This window comes from Carcharodon carcharias, chromosome 10, assembly GCF_017639515.1.
Source record: "Carcharodon carcharias isolate sCarCar2 chromosome 10, sCarCar2.pri, whole genome shotgun sequence".
Lineage (NCBI taxonomy): Eukaryota > Metazoa > Chordata > Chondrichthyes > Lamniformes > Lamnidae > Carcharodon > Carcharodon carcharias.
Window position 1 is genome coordinate 103,791,339 of NC_054476.1, and position 27,847 is coordinate 103,819,185.

The following is a 27,847-nucleotide window of genomic DNA, read 5'->3' on the forward strand; positions in this document are numbered from 1 at the left end:
ACTTTTGCTGATAAATGTTGAAATTCAGAAGTTGTACGTTCAGGTGAATGATAAGTAGTTCCAAATGTGGGGAGTAATGGAAATTGTTGGACATTTGTTTAGATAGGCTTTGGAAATTAATAGAGATAGCGCGGTTGATTGAAAATAAGAAAATTGTACAATTAGTGAAGGAGCAGAACGTACAGTAGCGAATTTCTTGAAGAATGAGATTTGATAAATATGGCTAATACCAAACATGTGCAGATAGAAAATATGTTAGATATTTATCAATTGCTTGGAATTGATATTATGCTATCCACAGCGGAACAGGTTTGCTTAAATTGAAGGATACGGAGAAATGGATATTGCAGCGAATGCAGATATCCAGCAAATGAGCTCAATCTAAGAAAATACTGGAAAATGAGATTTGTTAGGTGCAGGGAACTACTTTTGCTGATAATTATTGAAATTGAGAAATTGAAAGTTCAGGTGAATGATAAGTACCTCCAAATGTGGGGTGTGATCGAAATAGACACACTTGTTTAGATTGCATTTGAAAATAATAGAGATATAGAGATAGTTGATGGAAAGTAATAAACTTGTACATTCAGAGAAGGAGCAGAACCACAAGCAGCCAATTTCGCGAAAATGTCAGATTTTACTAACACGGGCAATGAGAAAAATCTGCAGATAGAGAAAAGAATGTCATTTTATCAATTGGTAGGGATTGATATTATGCTATCAACAACAGAACAGGTTTGCTTAAATTGAGCGATATGGCGAAATGGATATTGCAGCCAACGCAGAGAAGCTGGGAAGCTGTAGAATTTGAGTAATTACAAGAAACTGAATACTTGCTTGATATAGGTACCAGATGTTGATAAATATAGGATTGGAGACAATTGAAGGCATAGTTAAACAAAGAACATTCAAAAATGTGTAGTTTGTTAGAAAATAGTTCTATTAGTGTAGTTCGACAGTAAAGATAATTCAAGATGGAGGAATTGATTGAATTGAAGAAAGTTGTACAATCAATAAAGCAACAGATGGTACAAAGAGCGAATTGGGTTCAAATGCGTGATTTTGCAAATTTTGCCAATAAAATATATCTGCTGACAGGCAAAATGCTTGAATTGGCGTTATTGCTCGAAATTGACAGTTTGATAGATACAGCGTGCCACGTTAACTGGAACTGAAGAAATGGAGAAATCGAAGTTGCAGAGAATGCAGATATCCTGCAAATCAACTCATTCTAAGAAATTAATTTAAAATGAGATTTTGATAGTTGCAGAGGAACTCATTCTAAGAAATTACTCTAAAATGAGATTGTGATAGGATCAAAGAACTACTTTTGCTGATAAATGTTGAAATTCAGAAGTTGTACGTTCAGGTGAATGATAAGTAGTTCCAAATGTGGGGAGTAATGGAAATTGTTGGACATTTGTTTAGATAGGCTTTGGAAATTAATAGAGATAGCGCGGTTGATTGAAAATAAGAAAATTGTACAATTAGTGAAGGAGCAGAACGTACAGTAGCGAATTTCTTGAAGAATGAGATTTGATAAATATGGCTAATACCAAACATGTGCAGATAGAAAATATGTTAGATATTTATCAATTGCTTGGAATTGATATTATGCTATCCACAGCGGAACAGGTTTGCTTAAATTGAAGGATACGGAGAAATGGATATTGCAGCGAATGCAGATATCCAGCAAATGAGCTCAATCTAAGAAAATACTGGAAAATGAGATTTGTTAGGTGCAGGGAACTACTTTTGCTGATAATTATTGAAATTGAGAAATTGAAAGTTCAGGTGAATGATAAGTACCTCCAAATGTGGGGTGTGATCGAAATAGACACACTTGTTTAGATTGCATTTGAAAATAATAGAGATATAGAGATAGTTGATGGAAAGTAATAAACTTGTACATTCAGAGAAGGAGCAGAACCACAAGCAGCCAATTTCGCGAAAATGTCAGATTTTACTAACACGGGCAATGAGAAAAATCTGCAGATAGAGAAAAGAATGTCATTTTATCAATTGGTAGGGATTGATATTATGCTATCAACAACAGAACAGGTTTGCTTAAATTGAGCGATATGGCGAAATGGATATTGCAGCCAACGCAGAGAAGCTGGGAAGCTGTAGAATTTGAGTAATTACAAGAAACTGAATACTTGCTTGATATAGGTACCAGATGTTGATAAATATAGGATTGGAGACAATTGAAGGCATAGTTAAACAAAGAACATTCAAAAATGTGTAGTTTGTTAGAAAATAGTTCTATTAGTGTAGTTCGACAGTAAAGATAATTCAAGATGGAGGAATTGATTGAATTGAAGAAAGTTGTACAATCAATAAAGCAACAGATGGTACAAAGAGCGAATTGGGTTCAAATGCGTGATTTTGCAAATTTTGCCAATAAAATATATCTGCTGACAGGCAAAATGCTTGAATTGGCGTTATTGCTCGAAATTGACAGTTTGATAGATACAGCGTGCCACGTTAACTGGAACTGAAGAAATGGAGAAATCGAAGTTGCAGAGAATGCAGATATCCTGCAAATCAACTCATTCTAAGAAATTACTCTAAAATGAGATTGTGATAGGATCAAAGAACTACTTTTGCTGATAAATGTTGAAATTCAGAAGTTGTACGTTCAGGTGAATGATAAGTAGTTCCAAATGTGGGGAGTAATGGAAATTGTTGGACATTTGTTTAGATAGGCTTTGGAAATTAATAGAGATAGCGCGGTTGATTGAAAATAAGAAAATTGTACAATTAGTGAAGGAGCAGAACGTACAGTAGCGAATTTCTTGAAGAATGAGATTTGATAAATATGGCTAATACCAAACATGTGCAGATAGAAAATATGTTAGATATTTATCAATTGCTTGGAATTGATATTATGCTATCCACAGCGGAACAGGTTTGCTTAAATTGAAGGATACGGAGAAATGGATATTGCAGCGAATGCAGATATCCAGCAAATGAGCTCAATCTAAGAAAATACTGGAAAATGAGATTTGTTAGGTGCAGGGAACTACTTTTGCTGATAATTATTGAAATTGAGAAATTGAAAGTTCAGGTGAATGATAAGTACCTCCAAATGTGGGGTGTGATCGAAATAGACACACTTGTTTAGATTGCATTTGAAAATAATAGAGATATAGAGATAGTTGATGGAAAGTAATAAACTTGTACATTCAGAGAAGGAGCAGAACCACAAGCAGCCAATTTCGCGAAAATGTCAGATTTTACTAACACGGGCAATGAGAAAAATCTGCAGATAGAGAAAAGAATGTCATTTTATCAATTGGTAGGGATTGATATTATGCTATCAACAACAGAACAGGTTTGCTTAAATTGAGCGATATGGCGAAATGGATATTGCAGCCAACGCAGAGAAGCTGGGAAGCTGTAGAATTTGAGTAATTACAAGAAACTGAATACTTGCTTGATATAGGTACCAGATGTTGATAAATATAGGATTGGAGACAATTGAAGGCATAGTTAAACAAAGAACATTCAAAAATGTGTAGTTTGTTAGAAAATAGTTCTATTAGTGTAGTTCGACAGTAAAGATAATTCAAGATGGAGGAATTGATTGAATTGAAGAAAGTTGTACAATCAATAAAGCAACAGATGGTACAAAGAGCGAATTGGGTTCAAATGCGTGATTTTGCAAATTTTGCCAATAAAATATATCTGCTGACAGGCAAAATGCTTGAATTGGCGTTATTGCTCGAAATTGACAGTTTGATAGATACAGCGTGCCACGTTAACTGGAACTGAAGAAATGGAGAAATCGAAGTTGCAGAGAATGCAGATATCCTGCAAATCAACTCATTCTAAGAAATTAATTTAAAATGAGATTTTGATAGTTGCAGAGGAACTCATTCTAAGAAATTACTCTAAAATGAGATTGTGATAGGATCAAAGAACTACTTTTGCTGATAAATGTTGAAATTCAGAAGTTGTACGTTCAGGTGAATGATAAGTAGTTCCAAATGTGGGGAGTAATGGAAATTGTTGGACATTTGTTTAGATAGGCTTTGGAAATTAATAGAGATAGCGCGGTTGATTGAAAATAAGAAAATTGTACAATTAGTGAAGGAGCAGAACGTACAGTAGCGAATTTCTTGAAGAATGAGATTTGATAAATATGGCTAATACCAAACATGTGCAGATAGAAAATATGTTAGATATTTATCAATTGCTTGGAATTGATATTATGCTATCCACAGCGGAACAGGTTTGCTTAAATTGAAGGATACGGAGAAATGGATATTGCAGGAATGCAGATATCCAGCAAATGAGCTCAATCTAAGAAATTACTCGAAAATGAGATTTGTTAGGTGCAGGGAACTACTTTTGCTGATAATTATTGAAATTGAGAAATTGAAAGTTCAGGTGAATGATAAGTACCTCCAAATGTGGGGTGTGATCGAAATAGACACACTTGTTTAGATTGCATTTGAAAATAATAGAGATATAGAGATAGTTGATGGAAAGTAATAAACTTGTACATTCAGAGAAGGAGCAGAACCACAAGCAGCCAATTTCGCGAAAATGTCAGATTTTACTAACACGGGCAATGAGAAAAATCTGCAGATAGAGAAAAGAATGTCATTTTATCAATTGGTAGGGATTGATATTATGCTATCAACAACAGAACAGGTTTGCTTAAATTGAGCGATATGGCGAAATGGATATTGCAGCCAACGCAGAGAAGCTGGGAAGCTGTAGAATTTGAGTAATTACAAGAAACTGAATACTTGCTTGATATAGGTACCAGATGTTGATAAATATAGGATTGGAGACAATTGAAGGCATAGTTAAACAAAGAACATTCAAAAATGTGTAGTTTGTTAGAAAATAGTTCTATTAGTGTAGTTCGACAGTAAAGATAATTCAAGATGGAGGAATTGATTGAATTGAAGAAAGTTGTACAATCAATAAAGCAACAGATGGTACAAAGAGCGAATTGGGTTCAAATGCGTGATTTTGCAAATTTTGCCAATAAAATATATCTGCTGACAGGCAAAATGCTTGAATTGGCGTTATTGCTCGAAATTGACAGTTTGATAGATACAGCGTGCCACGTTAACTGGAACTGAAGAAATGGAGAAATCGAAGTTGCAGAGAATGCAGATATCCTGCAAATCAACTCATTCTAAGAAATTAATTTAAAATGAGATTTTGATAGTTGCAGAGGAACTCATTCTAAGAAATTACTCTAAAATGAGATTGTGATAGGATCAAAGAACTACTTTTGCTGATAAATGTTGAAATTCAGAAGTTGTACGTTCAGGTGAATGATAAGTAGTTCCAAATGTGGGGAGTAATGGAAATTGTTGGACATTTGTTTAGATAGGCTTTGGAAATTAATAGAGATAGCGCGGTTGATTGAAAATAAGAAAATTGTACAATTAGTGAAGGAGCAGAACGTACAGTAGCGAATTTCTTGAAGAATGAGATTTGATAAATATGGCTAATACCAAACATGTGCAGATAGAAAATATGTTAGATATTTATCAATTGCTTGGAATTGATATTATGCTATCCACAGCGGAACAGGTTTGCTTAAATTGAAGGATACGGAGAAATGGATATTGCAGCGAATGCAGATATCCAGCAAATGAGCTCAATCTAAGAAAATACTGGAAAATGAGATTTGTTAGGTGCAGGGAACTACTTTTGCTGATAATTATTGAAATTGAGAAATTGAAAGTTCAGGTGAATGATAAGTACCTCCAAATGTGGGGTGTGATCGAAATAGACACACTTGTTTAGATTGCATTTGAAAATAATAGAGATATAGAGATAGTTGATGGAAAGTAATAAACTTGTACATTCAGAGAAGGAGCAGAACCACAAGCAGCCAATTTCGCGAAAATGTCAGATTTTACTAACACGGGCAATGAGAAAAATCTGCAGATAGAGAAAAGAATGTCATTTTATCAATTGGTAGGGATTGATATTATGCTATCAACAACAGAACAGGTTTGCTTAAATTGAGCGATATGGCGAAATGGATATTGCAGCCAACGCAGAGAAGCTGGGAAGCTGTAGAATTTGAGTAATTACAAGAAACTGAATACTTGCTTGATATAGGTACCAGATGTTGATAAATATAGGATTGGAGACAATTGAAGGCATAGTTAAACAAAGAACATTCAAAAATGTGTAGTTTGTTAGAAAATAGTTCTATTAGTGTAGTTCGACAGTAAAGATAATTCAAGATGGAGGAATTGATTGAATTGAAGAAAGTTGTACAATCAATAAAGCAACAGATGGTACAAAGAGCGAATTGGGTTCAAATGCGTGATTTTGCAAATTTTGCCAATAAAATATATCTGCTGACAGGCAAAATGCTTGAATTGGCGTTATTGCTCGAAATTGACAGTTTGATAGATACAGCGTGCCACGTTAACTGGAACTGAAGAAATGGAGAAATCGAAGTTGCAGAGAATGCAGATATCCTGCAAATCAACTCATTCTAAGAAATTAATTTAAAATGAGATTTTGATAGTTGCAGAGGAACTCATTCTAAGAAATTACTCTAAAATGAGATTGTGATAGGATCAAAGAACTACTTTTGCTGATAAATGTTGAAATTCAGAAGTTGTACGTTCAGGTGAATGATAAGTAGTTCCAAATGTGGGGAGTAATGGAAATTGTTGGACATTTGTTTAGATAGGCTTTGGAAATTAATAGAGATAGCGCGGTTGATTGAAAATAAGAAAATTGTACAATTAGTGAAGGAGCAGAACGTACAGTAGCGAATTTCTTGAAGAATGAGATTTGATAAATATGGCTAATACCAAACATGTGCAGATAGAAAATATGTTAGATATTTATCAATTGCTTGGAATTGATATTATGCTATCCACAGCGGAACAGGTTTGCTTAAATTGAAGGATACGGAGAAATGGATATTGCAGCGAATGCAGATATCCAGCAAATGAGCTCAATCTAAGAAAATACTGGAAAATGAGATTTGTTAGGTGCAGGGAACTACTTTTGCTGATAATTATTGAAATTGAGAAATTGAAAGTTCAGGTGAATGATAAGTACCTCCAAATGTGGGGTGTGATCGAAATAGACACACTTGTTTAGATTGCATTTGAAAATAATAGAGATATAGAGATAGTTGATGGAAAGTAATAAACTTGTACATTCAGAGAAGGAGCAGAACCACAAGCAGCCAATTTCGCGAAAATGTCAGATTTTACTAACACGGGCAATGAGAAAAATCTGCAGATAGAGAAAAGAATGTCATTTTATCAATTGGTAGGGATTGATATTATGCTATCAACAACAGAACAGGTTTGCTTAAATTGAGCGATATGGCGAAATGGATATTGCAGCCAACGCAGAGAAGCTGGGAAGCTGTAGAATTTGAGTAATTACAAGAAACTGAATACTTGCTTGATATAGGTACCAGATGTTGATAAATATAGGATTGGAGACAATTGAAGGCATAGTTAAACAAAGAACATTCAAAAATGTGTAGTTTGTTAGAAAATAGTTCTATTAGTGTAGTTCGACAGTAAAGATAATTCAAGATGGAGGAATTGATTGAATTGAAGAAAGTTGTACAATCAATAAAGCAACAGATGGTACAAAGAGCGAATTGGGTTCAAATGCGTGATTTTGCAAATTTTGCCAATAAAATATATCTGCTGACAGGCAAAATGCTTGAATTGGCGTTATTGCTCGAAATTGACAGTTTGATAGATACAGCGTGCCACGTTAACTGGAACTGAAGAAATGGAGAAATCGAAGTTGCAGAGAATGCAGATATCCTGCAAATCAACTCATTCTAAGAAATTAATTTAAAATGAGATTTTGATAGTTGCAGAGGAACTCATTCTAAGAAATTACTCTAAAATGAGATTGTGATAGGATCAAAGAACTACTTTTGCTGATAAATGTTGAAATTCAGAAGTTGTACGTTCAGGTGAATGATAAGTAGTTCCAAATGTGGGGAGTAATGGAAATTGTTGGACATTTGTTTAGATAGGCTTTGGAAATTAATAGAGATAGCGCGGTTGATTGAAAATAAGAAAATTGTACAATTAGTGAAGGAGCAGAACGTACAGTAGCGAATTTCTTGAAGAATGAGATTTGATAAATATGGCTAATACCAAACATGTGCAGATAGAAAATATGTTAGATATTTATCAATTGCTAGGAATTGATATTATGCTATCCACAGCGGAACAGGTTTGCTTAAATTGAAGGATACGGAGAAATGGATATTGCAGCGAATGCAGATATCCAGCAAATGAGCTCAATCTAAGAAAATACTCGAAAATGAGATTTGTTAGGTGCAGGGAACTACTTTTGCTGATAATTATTGAAATTGAGAAATTGAAAGTTCAGGTGAATGATAAGTACCTCCAAATGTGGGGTGTGATCGAAATAGACACACTTGTTTAGATTGCATTTGAAAATAATAGAGATATAGAGATAGTTGATGGAAAGTAATAAACTTGTACATTCAGAGAAGGAGCAGAACCTACAAGCAGCCAATTTCGCGAAAATGTCAGATTTTACAAACACGGGCAATGAGAAAAATCTGCAGATAGAGAAAAGAATGTCATTTTATCAATTGGTAGGGATTGATATTATGCTATCAACAACAGAACAGGTTTGCTTAAATTGAGCGATATGGCGAAATGGATATTGCAGCCAACGCAGAGAAGCTGGGAAGCTGTAGAATTTGAGTAATTACAAGAAACTGAATACTTGCTTGATATAGGTACCAGATGTTGATAAATATAGGATTGGAGACAATTGAAGGCATAGTTAAACAAAGAACATTCAAAAATGTGTAGTTTGTTAGAAAATAGTTCTATTAGTGTAGTTCGACAGTAAAGATAATTCAAGATGGAGGAATTGATTGAATTGAAGAAAGTTGTACAATCAATAAAGCAACAGATGGTACAAAGAGCGAATTGGGTTCAAATGCGTGATTTTGCAAATTTTGCCAATAAAATATATCTGCTGACAGGCAAAATGCTTGAATTGGCGTTATTGCTCGAAATTGACAGTTTGATAGATACAGCGTGCCACGTTAACTGGAACTGAAGAAATGGAGAAATCGAAGTTGCAGAGAATGCAGATATCCTGCAAATCAACTCATTCTAAGAAATTAATTTAAAATGAGATTTTGATAGTTGCAGAGGAACTCATTCTAAGAAATTACTCTAAAATGAGATTGTGATAGGATCAAAGAACTACTTTTGCTGATAAATGTTGAAATTCAGAAGTTGTACGTTCAGGTGAATGATAAGTAGTTCCAAATGTGGGGAGTAATGGAAATTGTTGGACATTTGTTTAGATAGGCTTTGGAAATTAATAGAGATAGCGCGGTTGATTGAAAATAAGAAAATTGTACAATTAGTGAAGGAGCAGAACGTACAGTAGCGAATTTCTTGAAGAATGAGATTTGATAAATATGGCTAATACCAAACATGTGCAGATAGAAAATATGTTAGATATTTATCAATTGCTTGGAATTGATATTATGCTATCCACAGCGGAACAGGTTTGCTTAAATTGAAGGATACGGAGAAATGGATATTGCAGCGAATGCAGATATCCAGCAAATGAGCTCAATCTAAGAAAATACTGGAAAATGAGATTTGTTAGGTGCAGGGAACTACTTTTGCTGATAATTATTGAAATTGAGAAATTGAAAGTTCAGGTGAATGATAAGTACCTCCAAATGTGGGGTGTGATCGAAATAGACACACTTGTTTAGATTGCATTTGAAAATAATAGAGATATAGAGATAGTTGATGGAAAGTAATAAACTTGTACATTCAGAGAAGGAGCAGAACCACAAGCAGCCAATTTCGCGAAAATGTCAGATTTTACTAACACGGGCAATGAGAAAAATCTGCAGATAGAGAAAAGAATGTCATTTTATCAATTGGTAGGGATTGATATTATGCTATCAACAACAGAACAGGTTTGCTTAAATTGAGCGATATGGCGAAATGGATATTGCAGCCAACGCAGAGAAGCTGGGAAGCTGTAGAATTTGAGTAATTACAAGAAACTGAATACTTGCTTGATATAGGTACCAGATGTTGATAAATATAGGATTGGAGACAATTGAAGGCATAGTTAAACAAAGAACATTCAAAAATGTGTAGTTTGTTAGAAAATAGTTCTATTAGTGTAGTTCGACAGTAAAGATAATTCAAGATGGAGGAATTGATTGAATTGAAGAAAGTTGTACAATCAATAAAGCAACAGATGGTACAAAGAGCGAATTGGGTTCAAATGCGTGATTTTGCAAATTTTGCCAATAAAATATATCTGCTGACAGGCAAAATGCTTGAATTGGCGTTATTGCTCGAAATTGACAGTTTGATAGATACAGCGTGCCACGTTAACTGGAACTGAAGAAATGGAGAAATCGAAGTTGCAGAGAATGCAGATATCCTGCAAATCAACTCATTCTAAGAAATTAATTTAAAATGAGATTTTGATAGTTGCAGAGGAACTCATTCTAAGAAATTACTCTAAAATGAGATTGTGATAGGATCAAAGAACTACTTTTGCTGATAAATGTTGAAATTCAGAAGTTGTACGTTCAGGTGAATGATAAGTAGTTCCAAATGTGGGGAGTAATGGAAATTGTTGGACATTTGTTTAGATAGGCTTTGGAAATTAATAGAGATAGCGCGGTTGATTGAAAATAAGAAAATTGTACAATTAGTGAAGGAGCAGAACGTACAGTAGCGAATTTCTTGAAGAATGAGATTTGATAAATATGGCTAATACCAAACATGTGCAGATAGAAAATATGTTAGATATTTATCAATTGCTAGGAATTGATATTATGCTATCCACAGCGGAACAGGTTTGCTTAAATTGAAGGATACGGAGAAATGGATATTGCAGCGAATGCAGATATCCAGCAAATGAGCTCAATCTAAGAAAATACTCGAAAATGAGATTTGTTAGGTGCAGGGAACTACTTTTGCTGATAATTATTGAAATTGAGAAATTGAAAGTTCAGGTGAATGATAAGTACCTCCAAATGTGGGGTGTGATCGAAATAGACACACTTGTTTAGATTGCATTTGAAAATAATAGAGATATAGAGATAGTTGATGGAAAGTAATAAACTTGTACATTCAGAGAAGGAGCAGAACCACAAGCAGCCAATTTCGCGAAAATGTCAGATTTTACTAACACGGGCAATGAGAAAAATCTGCAGATAGAGAAAAGAATGTCATTTTATCAATTGGTAGGGATTGATATTATGCTATCAACAACAGAACAGGTTTGCTTAAATTGAGCGATATGGCGAAATGGATATTGCAGCCAACGCAGAGAAGCTGGGAAGCTGTAGAATTTGAGTAATTACAAGAAACTGAATACTTGCTTGATATAGGTACCAGATGTTGATAAATATAGGATTGGAGACAATTGAAGGCATAGTTAAACAAAGAACATTCAAAAATGTGTAGTTTGTTAGAAAATAGTTCTATTAGTGTAGTTCGACAGTAAAGATAATTCAAGATGGAGGAATTGATTGAATTGAAGAAAGTTGTACAATCAATAAAGCAACAGATGGTACAAAGAGCGAATTGGGTTCAAATGCGTGATTTTGCAAATTTTGCCAATAAAATATATCTGCTGACAGGCAAAATGCTTGAATTGGCGTTATTGCTCGAAATTGACAGTTTGATAGATACAGCGTGCCACGTTAACTGGAACTGAAGAAATGGAGAAATCGAAGTTGCAGAGAATGCAGATATCCTGCAAATCAACTCATTCTAAGAAATTAATTTAAAATGAGATTTTGATAGTTGCAGAGGAACTCATTCTAAGAAATTACTCTAAAATGAGATTGTGATAGGATCAAAGAACTACTTTTGCTGATAAATGTTGAAATTCAGAAGTTGTACGTTCAGGTGAATGATAAGTAGTTCCAAATGTGGGGAGTAATGGAAATTGTTGGACATTTGTTTAGATAGGCTTTGGAAATTAATAGAGATAGCGCGGTTGATTGAAAATAAGAAAATTGTACAATTAGTGAAGGAGCAGAACGTACAGTAGCGAATTTCTTGAAGAATGAGATTTGATAAATATGGCTAATACCAAACATGTGCAGATAGAAAATATGTTAGATATTTATCAATTGCTTGGAATTGATATTATGCTATCCACAGCGGAACAGGTTTGCTTAAATTGAAGGATACGGAGAAATGGATATTGCAGCGAATGCAGATATCCAGCAAATGAGCTCAATCTAAGAAAATACTGGAAAATGAGATTTGTTAGGTGCAGGGAACTACTTTTGCTGATAATTATTGAAATTGAGAAATTGAAAGTTCAGGTGAATGATAAGTACCTCCAAATGTGGGGTGTGATCGAAATAGACACACTTGTTTAGATTGCATTTGAAAATAATAGAGATATAGAGATAGTTGATGGAAAGTAATAAACTTGTACATTCAGAGAAGGAGCAGAACCACAAGCAGCCAATTTCGCGAAAATGTCAGATTTTACTAACACGGGCAATGAGAAAAATCTGCAGATAGAGAAAAGAATGTCATTTTATCAATTGGTAGGGATTGATATTATGCTATCAACAACAGAACAGGTTTGCTTAAATTGAGCGATATGGCGAAATGGATATTGCAGCCAACGCAGAGAAGCTGGGAAGCTGTAGAATTTGAGTAATTACAAGAAACTGAATACTTGCTTGATATAGGTACCAGATGTTGATAAATATAGGATTGGAGACAATTGAAGGCATAGTTAAACAAAGAACATTCAAAAATGTGTAGTTTGTTAGAAAATAGTTCTATTAGTGTAGTTCGACAGTAAAGATAATTCAAGATGGAGGAATTGATTGAATTGAAGAAAGTTGTACAATCAATAAAGCAACAGATGGTACAAAGAGCGAATTGGGTTCAAATGCGTGATTTTGCAAATTTTGCCAATAAAATATATCTGCTGACAGGCAAAATGCTTGAATTGGCGTTATTGCTCGAAATTGACAGTTTGATAGATACAGCGTGCCACGTTAACTGGAACTGAAGAAATGGAGAAATCGAAGTTGCAGAGAATGCAGATATCCTGCAAATCAACTCATTCTAAGAAATTAATTTAAAATGAGATTTTGATAGTTGCAGAGGAACTCATTCTAAGAAATTACTCTAAAATGAGATTGTGATAGGATCAAAGAACTACTTTTGCTGATAAATGTTGAAATTCAGAAGTTGTACGTTCAGGTGAATGATAAGTAGTTCCAAATGTGGGGAGTAATGGAAATTGTTGGACATTTGTTTAGATAGGCTTTGGAAATTAATAGAGATAGCGCGGTTGATTGAAAATAAGAAAATTGTACAATTAGTGAAGGAGCAGAACGTACAGTAGCGAATTTCTTGAAGAATGAGATTTGATAAATATGGCTAATACCAAACATGTGCAGATAGAAAATATGTTAGATATTTATCAATTGCTAGGAATTGATATTATGCTATCCACAGCGGAACAGGTTTGCTTAAATTGAAGGATACGGAGAAATGGATATTGCAGCGAATGCAGATATCCAGCAAATGAGCTCAATCTAAGAAAATACTGGAAAATGAGATTTGTTAGGTGCAGGGAACTACTTTTGCTGATAATTATTGAAATTGAGAAATTGAAAGTTCAGGTGAATGATAAGTACCTCCAAATGTGGGGTGTGATCGAAATAGACACACTTGTTTAGATTGCATTTGAAAATAATAGAGATATAGAGATAGTTGATGGAAAGTAATAAACTTGTACATTCAGAGAAGGAGCAGAACCTACAAGCAGCCAATTTCGCGAAAATGTCAGATTTTACTAACACGGGCAATGAGAAAAATCTGCAGATAGAGAAAAGAATGTCATTTTATCAATTGGTAGGGATTGATATTATGCTATCAACAACAGAACAGGTTTGCTTAAATTGAGCGATATGGCGAAATGGATATTGCAGCCAACGCAGAGAAGCTGGGAAGCTGTAGAATTTGAGTAATTACAAGAAACTGAATACTTGCTTGATATAGGTACCAGATGTTGATAAATATAGGATTGGAGACAATTGAAGGCATAGTTAAACAAAGAACATTCAAAAATGTGTAGTTTGTTAGAAAATAGTTCTATTAGTGTAGTTCGACAGTAAAGATAATTCAAGATGGAGGAATTGATTGAATTGAAGAAAGTTGTACAATCAATAAAGCAACAGATGGTACAAAGAGCGAATTGGGTTCAAATGCGTGATTTTGCAAATTTTGCCAATAAAATATATCTGCTGACAGGCAAAATGCTTGAATTGGCGTTATTGCTCGAAATTGACAGTTTGATAGATACAGCGTGCCACGTTAACTGGAACTGAAGAAATGGAGAAATCGAAGTTGCAGAGAATGCAGATATCCTGCAAATCAACTCATTCTAAGAAATTAATTTAAAATGAGATTTTGATAGTTGCAGAGGAACTCATTCTAAGAAATTACTCTAAAATGAGATTGTGATAGGATCAAAGAACTACTTTTGCTGATAAATGTTGAAATTCAGAAGTTGTACGTTCAGGTGAATGATAAGTAGTTCCAAATGTGGGGAGTAATGGAAATTGTTGGACATTTGTTTAGATAGGCTTTGGAAATTAATAGAGATAGCGCGGTTGATTGAAAATAAGAAAATTGTACAATTAGTGAAGGAGCAGAACGTACAGTAGCGAATTTCTTGAAGAATGAGATTTGATAAATATGGCTAATATGTGCAGATAGAAAATATGTTAGATATTTATCAATTGCTAGGAATTGATAATATGCTATCCACAGCGGAACAGGTTTGCTTAAATTGAGGGATATGGAGAAATGGATATTGCAGCGAATGCAGATATCCAGCAAATGAGCTCAATCTAAGAAATTACTCGAAAATGAGATTTGTTAGGTGCAGGGAACTACTTTTGCTGATAATTATTGAAATTGAGAAATTGAAAGTTCAGGTGAATGATAAGTACCTCCAAATGTGGGGTGTGATCGAAATAGACACACTTGTTTAGATTGCATTTGAAAATAATAGAGATATAGAGATAGTTGATGGAAAGTAATAAACTTGTACATTCAGAGAAGGAGCAGAACCTACAAGCAGCCAATTTCGCGAAAATGTCAGATTTTACTAACACGGGCAATGAGAAAAATCTGCAGATAGAGAAAAGAATGTCATTTTATCAATTGGTAGGGATTGATATTATGCTATCAACAACAGAACAGGTTTGCTTAAATTGAGCGATATGGCGAAATGGATATTGCAGCCAACGCAGAGAAGCTGGGAAGCTGTAGAATTTGAGTAATTACAAGAAACTGAATACTTGCTTGATATAGGTACCAGATGTTGATAAATATAGGATTGGAGACAATTGAAGGCATAGTTAAACAAAGAACATTCAAAAATGTGTAGTTTGTTAGAAAATAGTTCTATTAGTGTAGTTCGACAGTAAAGATAATTCAAGATGGAGGAATTGATTGAATTGAAGAAAGTTGTACAATCAATAAAGCAACAGATGGTACAAAGAGCGAATTGGGTTCAAATGCGTGATTTTGCAAATTTTGCCAATAAAATATATCTGCTGACAGGCAAAATGCTTGAATTGGCGTTATTGCTCGAAATTGACAGTTTGATAGATACAGCGTGCCACGTTAACTGGAACTGAAGAAATGGAGAAATCGAAGTTGCAGAGAATGCAGATATCCTGCAAATCAACTCATTCTAAGAAATTAATTTAAAATGAGATTTTGATAGTTGCAGAGGAACTCATTCTAAGAAATTACTCTAAAATGAGATTGTGATAGGATCAAAGAACTACTTTTGCTGATAAATGTTGAAATTCAGAAGTTGTACGTTCAGGTGAATGATAAGTAGTTCCAAATGTGGGGAGTAATGGAAATTGTTGGACATTTGTTTAGATAGGCTTTGGAAATTAATAGAGATAGCGCGGTTGATTGAAAATAAGAAAATTGTACAATTAGTGAAGGAGCAGAACGTACAGTAGCGAATTTCTTGAAGAATGAGATTTGATAAATATGGCTAATACCAAACATGTGCAGATAGAAAATATGTTAGATATTTATCAATTGCTAGGAATTGATATTATGCTATCCACAGCGGAACAGGTTTGCTTAAATTGAAGGATACGGAGAAATGGATATTGCAGCGAATGCAGATATCCAGCAAATGAGCTCAATCTAAGAAAATACTCGAAAATGAGATTTGTTAGGTGCAGGGAACTACTTTTGCTGATAATTATTGAAATTGAGAAATTGAAAGTTCAGGTGAATGATAAGTACCTCCAAATGTGGGGTGTGATCGAAATAGACACACTTGTTTAGATTGCATTTGAAAATAATAGAGATATAGAGATAGTTGATGGAAAGTAATAAACTTGTACATTCAGAGAAGGAGCAGAACCACAAGCAGCCAATTTCGCGAAAATGTCAGATTTTACTAACACGGGCAATGAGAAAAATCTGCAGATAGAGAAAAGAATGTCATTTTATCAATTGGTAGGGATTGATATTATGCTATCAACAACAGAACAGGTTTGCTTAAATTGAGCGATATGGCGAAATGGATATTGCAGCCAACGCAGAGAAGCTGGGAAGCTGTAGAATTTGAGTAATTACAAGAAACTGAATACTTGCTTGATATAGGTACCAGATGTTGATAAATATAGGATTGGAGACAATTGAAGGCATAGTTAAACAAAGAACATTCAAAAATGTGTAGTTTGTTAGAAAATAGTTCTATTAGTGTAGTTCGACAGTAAAGATAATTCAAGATGGAGGAATTGATTGAATTGAAGAAAGTTGTACAATCAATAAAGCAACAGATGGTACAAAGAGCGAATTGGGTTCAAATGCGTGATTTTGCAAATTTTGCCAATAAAATATATCTGCTGACAGGCAAAATGCTTGAATTGGCGTTATTGCTCGAAATTGACAGTTTGATAGATACAGCGTGCCACGTTAACTGGAACTGAAGAAATGGAGAAATCGAAGTTGCAGAGAATGCAGATATCCTGCAAATCAACTCATTCTAAGAAATTAATTTAAAATGAGATTTTGATAGTTGCAGAGGAACTCATTCTAAGAAATTACTCTAAAATGAGATTGTGATAGGATCAAAGAACTACTTTTGCTGATAAATGTTGAAATTCAGAAGTTGTACGTTCAGGTGAATGATAAGTAGTTCCAAATGTGGGGAGTAATGGAAATTGTTGGACATTTGTTTAGATAGGCTTTGGAAATTAATAGAGATAGCGCGGTTGATTGAAAATAAGAAAATTGTACAATTAGTGAAGGAGCAGAACGTACAGTAGCGAATTTCTTGAAGAATGAGATTTGATAAATATGACTAATACCAAACATGTGCAGATAGAAAATATGTTAGATATTTATCAATTGCTTGGAATTGATATTATGCTATCCACAGCGGAACAGGTTTGCTTAAATTGAAGGATACGGAGAAATGGATATTGCAGCGAATGCAGATATCCAGCAAATGAGCTCAATCTAAGAAAATACTCGAAAATGAGATTTGTTAGGTGCGGGGAACTACTTTTGCTGATAATTATTGAAATTGAGAAATTGAAAGTTCAGGTGAATGATAAGTACCTCCAAATGTGGGCTGTGATCGAAATAGACACACTTGTTTAGATTGCATTTGAAAATAATAGAGATATAGAGATAGTTGATGGAAAGTAATAAACTTGTACATTCAGAGAAGGAGCAGAACCACAAGCAGCCAATTTCGCGAAAATGTCAGATTTTACTAACACGGGCAATGAGAAAAATCTGCAGATAGAGAAAAGAATGTCATTTTATCAATTGGTAGGGATTGATATTATGCTATCAACAACAGAACAGGTTTGCTTAAATTGAGCGATATGGCGAAATGGATATTGCAGCCAACGCAGAGAAGCTGGGAAGCTGTAGAATTTGAGTAATTACAAGAAACTGAATACTTGCTTGATATAGGTACCAGATGTTGATAAATATAGGATTGGAGACAATTGAAGGCATAGTTAAACAAAGAACATTCAAAAATGTGTAGTTTGTTAGAAAATAGTTCTATTAGTGTAGTTCGACAGTAAAGATAATTCAAGATGGAGGAATTGATTGAATTGAAGAAAGTTGTACAATCAATAAAGCAACAGATGGTACAAAGAGCGAATTGGGTTCAAATGCGTGATTTTGCAAATTTTGCCAATAAAATATATCTGCTGACAGGCAAAATGCTTGAATTGGCGTTATTGCTCGAAATTGACAGTTTGATAGATACAGCGTGCCACGTTAACTGGAACTGAAGAAATGGAGAAATCGAAGTTGCAGAGAATGCAGATATCCTGCAAATCAACTCATTCTAAGAAATTAATTTAAAATGAGATTTTGATAGTTGCAGAGGAACTCATTCTAAGAAATTACTCTAAAATGAGATTGTGATAGGATCAAAGAACTACTTTTGCTGATAAATGTTGAAATTCAGAAGTTGTACGTTCAGGTGAATGATAAGTAGTTCCAAATGTGGGGAGTAATGGAAATTGTTGGACATTTGTTTAGATAGGCTTTGGAAATTAATAGAGATAGCGCGGTTGATTGAAAATAAGAAAATTGTACAATTAGTGAAGGAGCAGAACGTACAGTAGCGAATTTCTTGAAGAATGAGATTTGATAAATATGGCTAATACCAAACATGTGCAGATAGAAAATATGTTAGAAATTTATCAATTGCTAGGAATTGATATTATGCTATCCACAGCGGAACAGGTTTGCTTAAATTGAAGGATACGGAGAAATGGATATTGCAGCGAATGCAGATATCCAGCAAATGAGCTCAATCTAAGAAAATACTGGAAAATGAGATTTGTTAGGTGCAGGGAACTACTTTTGCTGATAATTATTGAAATTGAGAAATTGAAAGTTCAGGTGAATGATAAGTACCTCCAAATGTGGGGTGTGATCGAAATAGACACACTTGTTTAGATTGCATTTGAAAATAATAGAGATATAGAGATAGTTGATGGAAAGTAATAAACTTGTACATTCAGAGAAGGAGCAGAACCACAAGCAGCCAATTTCGCGAAAATGTCAGATTTTACAAACACGGGCAATGAGAAAAATCTGCAGATAGAGAAAAGAATGTCATTTTATCAATTGGTAGGGATTGATATTATGCTATCAACAACAGAACAGGTTTGCTTAAATTGAGCGATATGGCGAAATGGATATTGCAGCCAACGCAGAGAAGCTGGGAAGCTGTAGAATTTGAGTAATTACAAGAAACTGAATACTTGCTTGATATAGGTACCAGATGTTGATAAATATAGGATTGGAGACAATTGAAGGCATAGTTAAACAAAGAACATTCAAAAATGTGTAGTTTGTTAGAAAATAGTTCTATTAGTGTAGTTCGACAGTAAAGATAATTCAAGATGGAGGAATTGATTGAATTGAAGAAAGTTGTACAATCAATAAAGCAACAGATGGTACAAAGAGCGAATTGGGTTCAAATGCGTGATTTTGCAAATTTTGCCAATAAAATATATCTGCTGACAGGCAAAATGCTTGAATTGGCGTTATTGCTCGAAATTGACAGTTTGATAGATACAGCGTGCCACGTTAACTGGAACTGAAGAAATGGAGAAATCGAAGTTGCAGAGAATGCAGATATCCTGCAAATCAACTCATTCTAAGAAATTAATTTAAAATGAGATTTTGATAGTTGCAGAGGAACTCATTCTAAGAAATTACTCTAAAATGAGATTGTGATAGGATCAAAGAACTACTTTTGCTGATAAATGTTGAAATTCAGAAGTTGTACGTTCAGGTGAATGATAAGTAGTTCCAAATGTGGGGAGTAATGGAAATTGTTGGACATTTGTTTAGATAGGCTTTGGAAATTAATAGAGATAGCGCGGTTGATTGAAAATAAGAAAATTGTACAATTAGTGAAGGAGCAGAACGTACAGTAGCGAATTTCTTGAAGAATGAGATTTGATAAATATGGCTAATACCAAACATGTGCAGATAGAAAATATGTTAGATATTTATCAATTGCTAGGAATTGATATTATGCTATCCACAGCGGAACAGGTTTGCTTAAATTGAAGGATACGGAGAAATGGATATTGCAGCGAATGCAGATATCCAGCAAATGAGCTCAATCTAAGAAATTACTCGAAAATGAGATTTGTTAGGTGCAGGGAACTACTTTTGCTGATAATTATTGAAATTGAGAAATTGAAAGTTCAGGTGAATGATAAGTACCTCCAAATGTGGGGTGTGATCGAAATAGACACACTTGTTTAGATTGCATTTGAAAATAATAGAGATATAGAGATAGTTGATGGAAAGTAATAAACTTGTACATTCAGAGAAGGAGCAGAACCTACAAGCAGCCAATTTCGCGAAAATGTCAGATTTTACAAACACGGGCAATGAGAAAAATCTGCAGATAGAGAAAAGAATGTCATTTTATCAATTGGTAGGGATTGATATTATGCTATCAACAACAGAACAGGTTTGCTTAAATTGAGCGATATGGCGAAATGGATATTGCAGCCAACGCAGAGAAGCTGGGAAGCTGTAGAATTTGAGTAATTACAAGAAACTGAATACTTGCTTGATATAGGTACCAGATGTTGATAAATATAGGATTGGAGACAATTGAAGGCATAGTTAAACAAAGAACATTCAAAAATGTGTAGTTTGTTAGAAAATAGTTCTATTAGTGTAGTTCGACAGTAAAGATAATTCAAGATGGAGGAATTGATTGAATTGAAGAAAGTTGTACAATCAATAAAGCAACAGATGGTACAAAGAGCGAATTGGGTTCAAATGCGTGATTTTGCAAATTTTGCCAATAAAATATATCTGCTGACAGGCAAAATGCTTGAATTGGCGTTATTGCTCGAAATTGACAGTTTGATAGATACAGCGTGCCACGTTAACTGGAACTGAAGAAATGGAGAAATCGAAGTTGCAGAGAATGCAGATATCCTGCAAATCAACTCATTCTAAGAAATTAATTTAAAATGAGATTTTGATAGTTGCAGAGGAACTCATTCTAAGAAATTACTCTAAAATGAGATTGTGATAGGATCAAAGAACTACTTTTGCTGATAAATGTTGAAATTCAGAAGTTGTACGTTCAGGTGAATGATAAGTAGTTCCAAATGTGGGGAGTAATGGAAATTGTTGGACATTTGTTTAGATAGGCTTTGGAAATTAATAGAGATAGCGCGGTTGATTGAAAATAAGAAAATTGTACAATTAGTGAAGGAGCAGAACGTACAGTAGCGAATTTCTTGAAGAATGAGATTTGATAAATATGGCTAATACCAAACATGTGCAGATAGAAAATATGTTAGATATTTATCAATTGCTAGGAATTGATATTATGCTATCCACAGCGGAACAGGTTTGCTTAAATTGAAGGATACGGAGAAATGGATATTGCAGCGAATGCAGATATCCAGCAAATGAGCTCAATCTAAGAAATTACTCGAAAATGAGATTTGTTAGGTGCAGGGAACTACTTTTGCTGATAATTATTGAAATTGAGAAATTGAAAGTTCAGGTGAATGATAAGTACCTCCAAATGTGGGGTGTGATCGAAATAGACACACTTGTTTAGATTGCATTTGAAAATAATAGAGATATAGAGATAGTTGATGGAAAGTAATAAACTTGTACATTCAGAGAAGGAGCAGAACCTACAAGCAGCCAATTTCGCGAAAATGTCAGATTTTACAAACACGGGCAATGAGAAAAATCTGCAGATAGAGAAAAGAATGTCATTTTATCAATTGGTAGGGATTGATATTATGCTATCAACAACAGAACAGGTTTGCTTAAATTGAGCGATATGGCGAAATGGATATTGCAGCCAACGCAGAGAAGCTGGGAAGCTGTAGAATTTGAGTAATTACAAGAAAGTGAATACTTGCTTGATATAGGTACCAGATGTTGATAAATATAGGATTGGAGACAATTGAAGGCATAGTTAAACAAAGAACATTCAAAAATGTGTAGTTTGTTAGAAAATAGTTCTATTAGTGTAGTTCGACAGTAAAGATAATTCAAGATGGAGGAATTGATTGAATTGAAGAAAGTTGTACAATCAATAAAGCAACAGATGGTACAAAGAGCGAATTGGGTTCAAATGCGTGATTTTGCAAATTTTGCCAATAAAATATATCTGCTGACAGGCAAAATGCTTGAATTGGCGTTATTGCTCGAAATTGACAGTTTGATAGATACAGCGTGCCACGTTTGCTGGAACTGAAGAAATGGAGAAATCGAAGTTGCAGAGAATGCAGATATCCTGCAAATCAACTCATTCTAAGAAATTAATTTAAAATGAGATTTTGATAGTTGCAGAGGAACTCATTCTAAGAAATTACTCTAAAATGAGATTGTGATAGGATCAAAGAACTACTTTTGCTGATAAATGTTGAAATTCAGAAGTTGTACGTTCAGGTGAATGATAAGTAGTTCCAAATGTGGGGAGTAATGGAAATTGTTGGACATTTGTTTAGATAGGCTTTGGAAATTAATAGAGATAGCGCGGTTGATTGAAAATAAGAAAATTGTACAATTAGTGAAGGAGCAGAACGTACAGTAGCGAATTTCTTGAAGAATGAGATTTGATAAATATGGCTAATACCAAACATGTGCAGATAGAAAATATGTTAGATACTTATCAATTGCTAGGAATTGATATTATGCTATCCACAGCGGAACAGGTTTGCTTAAATTGAAGGATACGGAGAAATGGATATTGCAGCGAATGCAGATATCCAGCAAATGAGCTCAATCTAAGAAATTACTCGAAAATGAGATTTGTTAGGTGCAGGGAACTACTTTTGCTGATAATTATTGAAATTGAGAAATTGAAAGTTCAGGTGAATGATAAGTACCTCCAAATGTGGGGTGTGATCGAAATAGAGACACTTGTTTAGATTGCAGTTAAAAATAATAGAGATATAGAGATAGTTGATGGAAAGTAATAAACTTGTACATTCAGAGAAGGAGCAGAACCTACAAGCAGCCAATGTCGCGAAAATGTCAGATTTTACAAACACGGGCAATGAGAAAAATCTGCAGATAGAGAAAAGAATGTCATTTTATCAATTGGTAGGGATTGATATTATGCTATCAACAACAGAACAGGTTTGCTTAAATTGAGCGATATGGCGAAATGGATATTGCAGCCAACGCAGAGAAGCTGGGAAGCTGTAGAATTTGAGTAATTACAAGAAACTGAATACTTGCTTGATATAGGTACCAGATGTTGATAAATATAGGATTGGAGACAATTGAAGGCATAGTTAAACAAAGAACATTCAAAAATGTGTAGTTTGTTAGAAAATAGTTCTATTAGTGTAGTTCGACAGTAAAGATAATTCAAGATGGAGGAATTGATTGAATTGAAGAAAGTTGTACAATCAATAAAGCAACAGATGGTACAAAGAGCGAATTGGGTTCAAATGCGTGATTTTGCAAATTTTGCCAATAAAATATATCTGCTGACAGGCAAAATGCTTGAATTGGCGTTATTGCTCGAAATTGACAGTTTGATAGATACAGCGTGCCACGTTAACTGGAACTGAAGAAATGGAGAAATCGAAGTTGCAGAGAATGCAGATATCCTGCAAATCAACTCATTCTAAGAAATTAATTTAAAATGAGATTTTGATAGGATCAAAGAACTACTTTTGCTGATAAATGTTGAAATTCAGAAGTTGTACGTTCAGGTGAATGATAAGTAGTTCCAAATGTGGGGAGTAATGGAAATTGTTGGACATTTGTTTAGATAGGCTTTGGAAATTAATAGAGATAGCGCGGTTGATTGAAAATAAGAAAATTGTACAATTAGTGAAGGAGCAGAACGTACAGTAGCGAATTTCTTGAAGAATGAGATTTGATAAATATGGCTAATACCAAACATGTGCAGATAGAAAATATGTTAGATATTTATCAATTGCTAGGAATTGATATTATGCTATCCACAGCGGAACAGGTTTGCTTAAATTGAAGGATACGGAGAAATGGATATTGCAGCGAATGCAGATATCCAGCAAATGAGCTCAATCTAAGAAATTACTCGAAAATGAGATTTGTTAGGTGCAGGGAACTACTTTTGCTGATAATTATTGAAATTGAGAAATTGAAAGTTCAGGTGAATGATAAGTACCTCCAAATGTGGGGTGCGATCGAAATAGAGACACTTGTTTAGATTGCAGTTGAAAATAATAGAGATATAGAGATAGTTGATGGAAAGTAATAAACTTGTACATTCAGAGAAGGAGCAGAACCTACAAGCAGCCAATGTCGCGAAAATGTCAGATTTTACAAACACGGGCAATGAGAAAAATCTGCAGATAGAGAAAAGAATGTCATTTTATCAATTGGTAGGGATTGATATTATGCTATCAACAACAGAACAGGTTTGCTTAAATTGAGCGATATGGCGAAATGGATATTGCAGCCAACGCAGAGAAGCTGGGAAGCTGTAGAATTTGAGTAATTACAAGAAACTGAATACTTGCTTGATATAGGTACCAGATAGTTGATAAATATAGGATTGGAGACAATTGAAGGCATAGTTAAACAAAGACCATTCAAAAATGTGTAGTTTGTTAGAAAATAGTTCTATTAGTGTAGTTCGACAGTAAAGATAATTCAAGATGGAGGAATTGATTGAATTGAAGAAAGTTGTACAATCAATAAAGCAACACATGTTACAAAGAGCGAATTGGGTTCAAATGCGTGATTTTGCAAATTTTGCCAATAAAATATATCTGCTGACAGGCAAAATGCTTGAATTGGCGTTATTGCTCGAAATTGACAGTTTGATAGATACAGCGTGCCACGTTTGCTGGAACTGAAGAAATGGAGAAATCGAAGTTGCAGAGAATGCAGATATCCTGCAAATCAACTCATTCTAAGAAATTAATTTAAAATGAGATTTTGATAGTTGCAGAGGAACTCATTCTAAGAAATTACTCTAAAATGAGATTGTGATAGGATCAAAGAACTACTTTTGCTGATAAATGTTGAAATTCAGAAGTTGTACGTTCAGGTGAATGATAAGTAGTTCCAAATGTGGGGAGTAATGGAAATTGTTGGACATTTGTTTAGATAGGCTTTGGAAATTAATAGAGATAGCGCGGTTGATTGAAAATAAGAAAATTGTACAATTAGTGAAGGAGCAGAACGTACAGTAGCGAATTTCTTGAAGAATGAGATTTGATAAATATGGCTAATACGAAACATGTGCAGATAGAAAATATGTTAGATATTTATCAATTGCTAGGAATTGATATTATGCTATCCACAGCGGAACAGGTTTGCTTAAATTGAAGGATATGGAGAAATGGATATTGCAGCGAATGCAGATATCCAGCAAATGAGCTCAATCTAAGAAATTACTCGAAAATGAGATTTGTTAGGTGCAGGGAACTACTTTTGCTGATAATTATTGAAATTGAGAAATTGAAAGTTCAGGTGAATGATAAGTACCTCCAAATGTGGGGTGTGATCGAAATAGAGACACTTGTTTAGATTGCATTTGAAAATAATAGAGATATAGAGATAGTTGATGGAAAGTAATAAACTTGTACATTCAGAGAAGGAGCAGAACCTACAAGCAGCCAATTTCGCGAAAATGTCAGATTTTACAAACACGGGCAATGAGAAAAATCTGCAGATAGAGAAAAGAATGTCATTTTATCAATTGGCTAGGGATTGATATTATGCTATCAACAACAGAACAGGTTTGCTTAAATTGAGCGATATGGCGAAATGGATATTGCAGCCAACGCAGAGAAGCTGGGAAGCTGTAGAATTTGAGTAATTACAAGAAACTGAATACTTGCTTGATATAGGTACCAGATAGTTGATAAATATAGGATTGGAGACAATTGAAGGCATAGTTAAACAAAGAACATTCAAAAATGTGTAGTTTGTTAGAAAATAGTTCTATTAGTGTAGTTCGACAGTAAAGATAATTCAAGATGGAGGAATTGATTGAATTGAAGAAAGTTGTACAATCAATAAAGCAACAGATGGTACAAAGAGCGAATTGGGTTCAAATGCGTGATTTTGCAAATTTTGCCAATAAAATATATCTGCTGACAGGCAAAATGCTTGAATTGGCGTTATTGCTCGAAATTGACAGTTTGATAGATACAGCGTGCCACGTTAACTGGAACTGAAGAAATGGAGAAATCGAAGTTGCAGAGAATGCAGATATCCTGCAAATCAACTCATTCTAAGAAATTAATTTAAAATGAGATTTTGATAGTTGCAGAGGGGCTCATTCTAAGAAATTACTCTAAAATGAGATTGTGATAGGATCAAAGAACTACTTTTGCTGATAAATGTTGAAATTCAGAAGTTGTACGTTCAGGTGAATGATAAGTAGTTCCAAATGTGGGGAGTAATGGAAATTGTTGGACATTTGTTTAGATAGGCTTTGGAAATTAATAGAGATAGCGCGGTTGATTGAAAATAAGAAAATTGTACAATTAGTGAAGGAGCAGAACGTACAGTAGCGAATTTCTTGAAGAATGAGATTTGATAAATATGGCTAATACCAAACATGTGCAGATAGAAAATATGTTAGATATTTATCAATTGCTTGGAATTGATATTATGCTATCCACAGCGGAACAGGTTTGCTTAAATTGAAGGATACGGAGAAATGGATATTGCAGCGAATGCAGATATCCAGCAAATGAGCTCAATCTAAGAAATTACTCGAAAATGAGATTTGTTAGGTGCAGGGAACTACTTTTGCTGATAATTATTGAAATTGAGAAATTGAAAGTTCAGGTGAATGATAAGTACCTCCAAATGTGGGGTGTGATCGAAATAGAGACACTTGTTTAGATTGCAGTTGAAAATAATAGAGATATAGAGATAGTTGATGGAAAGTAATAAACTTGTACATTCAGAGAAGGAGCAGAACCTACAAGCAGCCAATTTCGCGAAAATGTCAGATTTTACAAACACGGGCAATGAGAAAAATCTGCAGATAGAGAAAAGAATGGAATTTTATCAATTGCTAGGAATTGATATTATGCTATCAACAGCAGAACAGGTTTTCTTAAATTGAGCGATATGGCGAAATGGATATTGCAGCCAACGCAGAGAAGCTGGGAAGCTGTAGAATTTGAGTAATTACAAGAAACTGAATACTTGCTTGATATAGGTACCAGATTAGTTGATAAATATAGGATTGGAGACAATTGAAGGCATAGTTAAACAAAGAACATTCAAAAATGTGTAGTTTGTTAGAAAATAGTTCTATTAGTGTAGTTCGACAGTAAAGATAATTCAAGATGGAGGAATTGATTGAATTGAAGAAAGTTGTACAATCAATAAAGCAACAGATGGTACAAAGAGCGAATTGGGTTCAAATGCGTGATTTTGCAAATTTTGCGAATAAAATATATCTGCTGACAGGCAAAATGCTTGAATTGGCGTTATTGCTCGAAATTGACAGTTTGATAGATACAGCGTGCCACGTTCGCTGGAACTGAAGAAATGGAGAAATCGAAGTTGCAGAGAATGCAGATATCCTGCAAATCAACTCATTCTAAGAAATTAATTTAAAATGAGATTTTGATAGTTGCAGAGGAGCTCATTCTAAGAAATTACTCTAAAATGAGATTGTGATAGGATCAAAGAACTACTTTTGCTGATAAATGTTGAAATTCAGAAGTTGTACGTTCAGGTGAATGACTGGAGTAATGGAAATAGAGACAATTGTTTAGATAGGCTTTGGA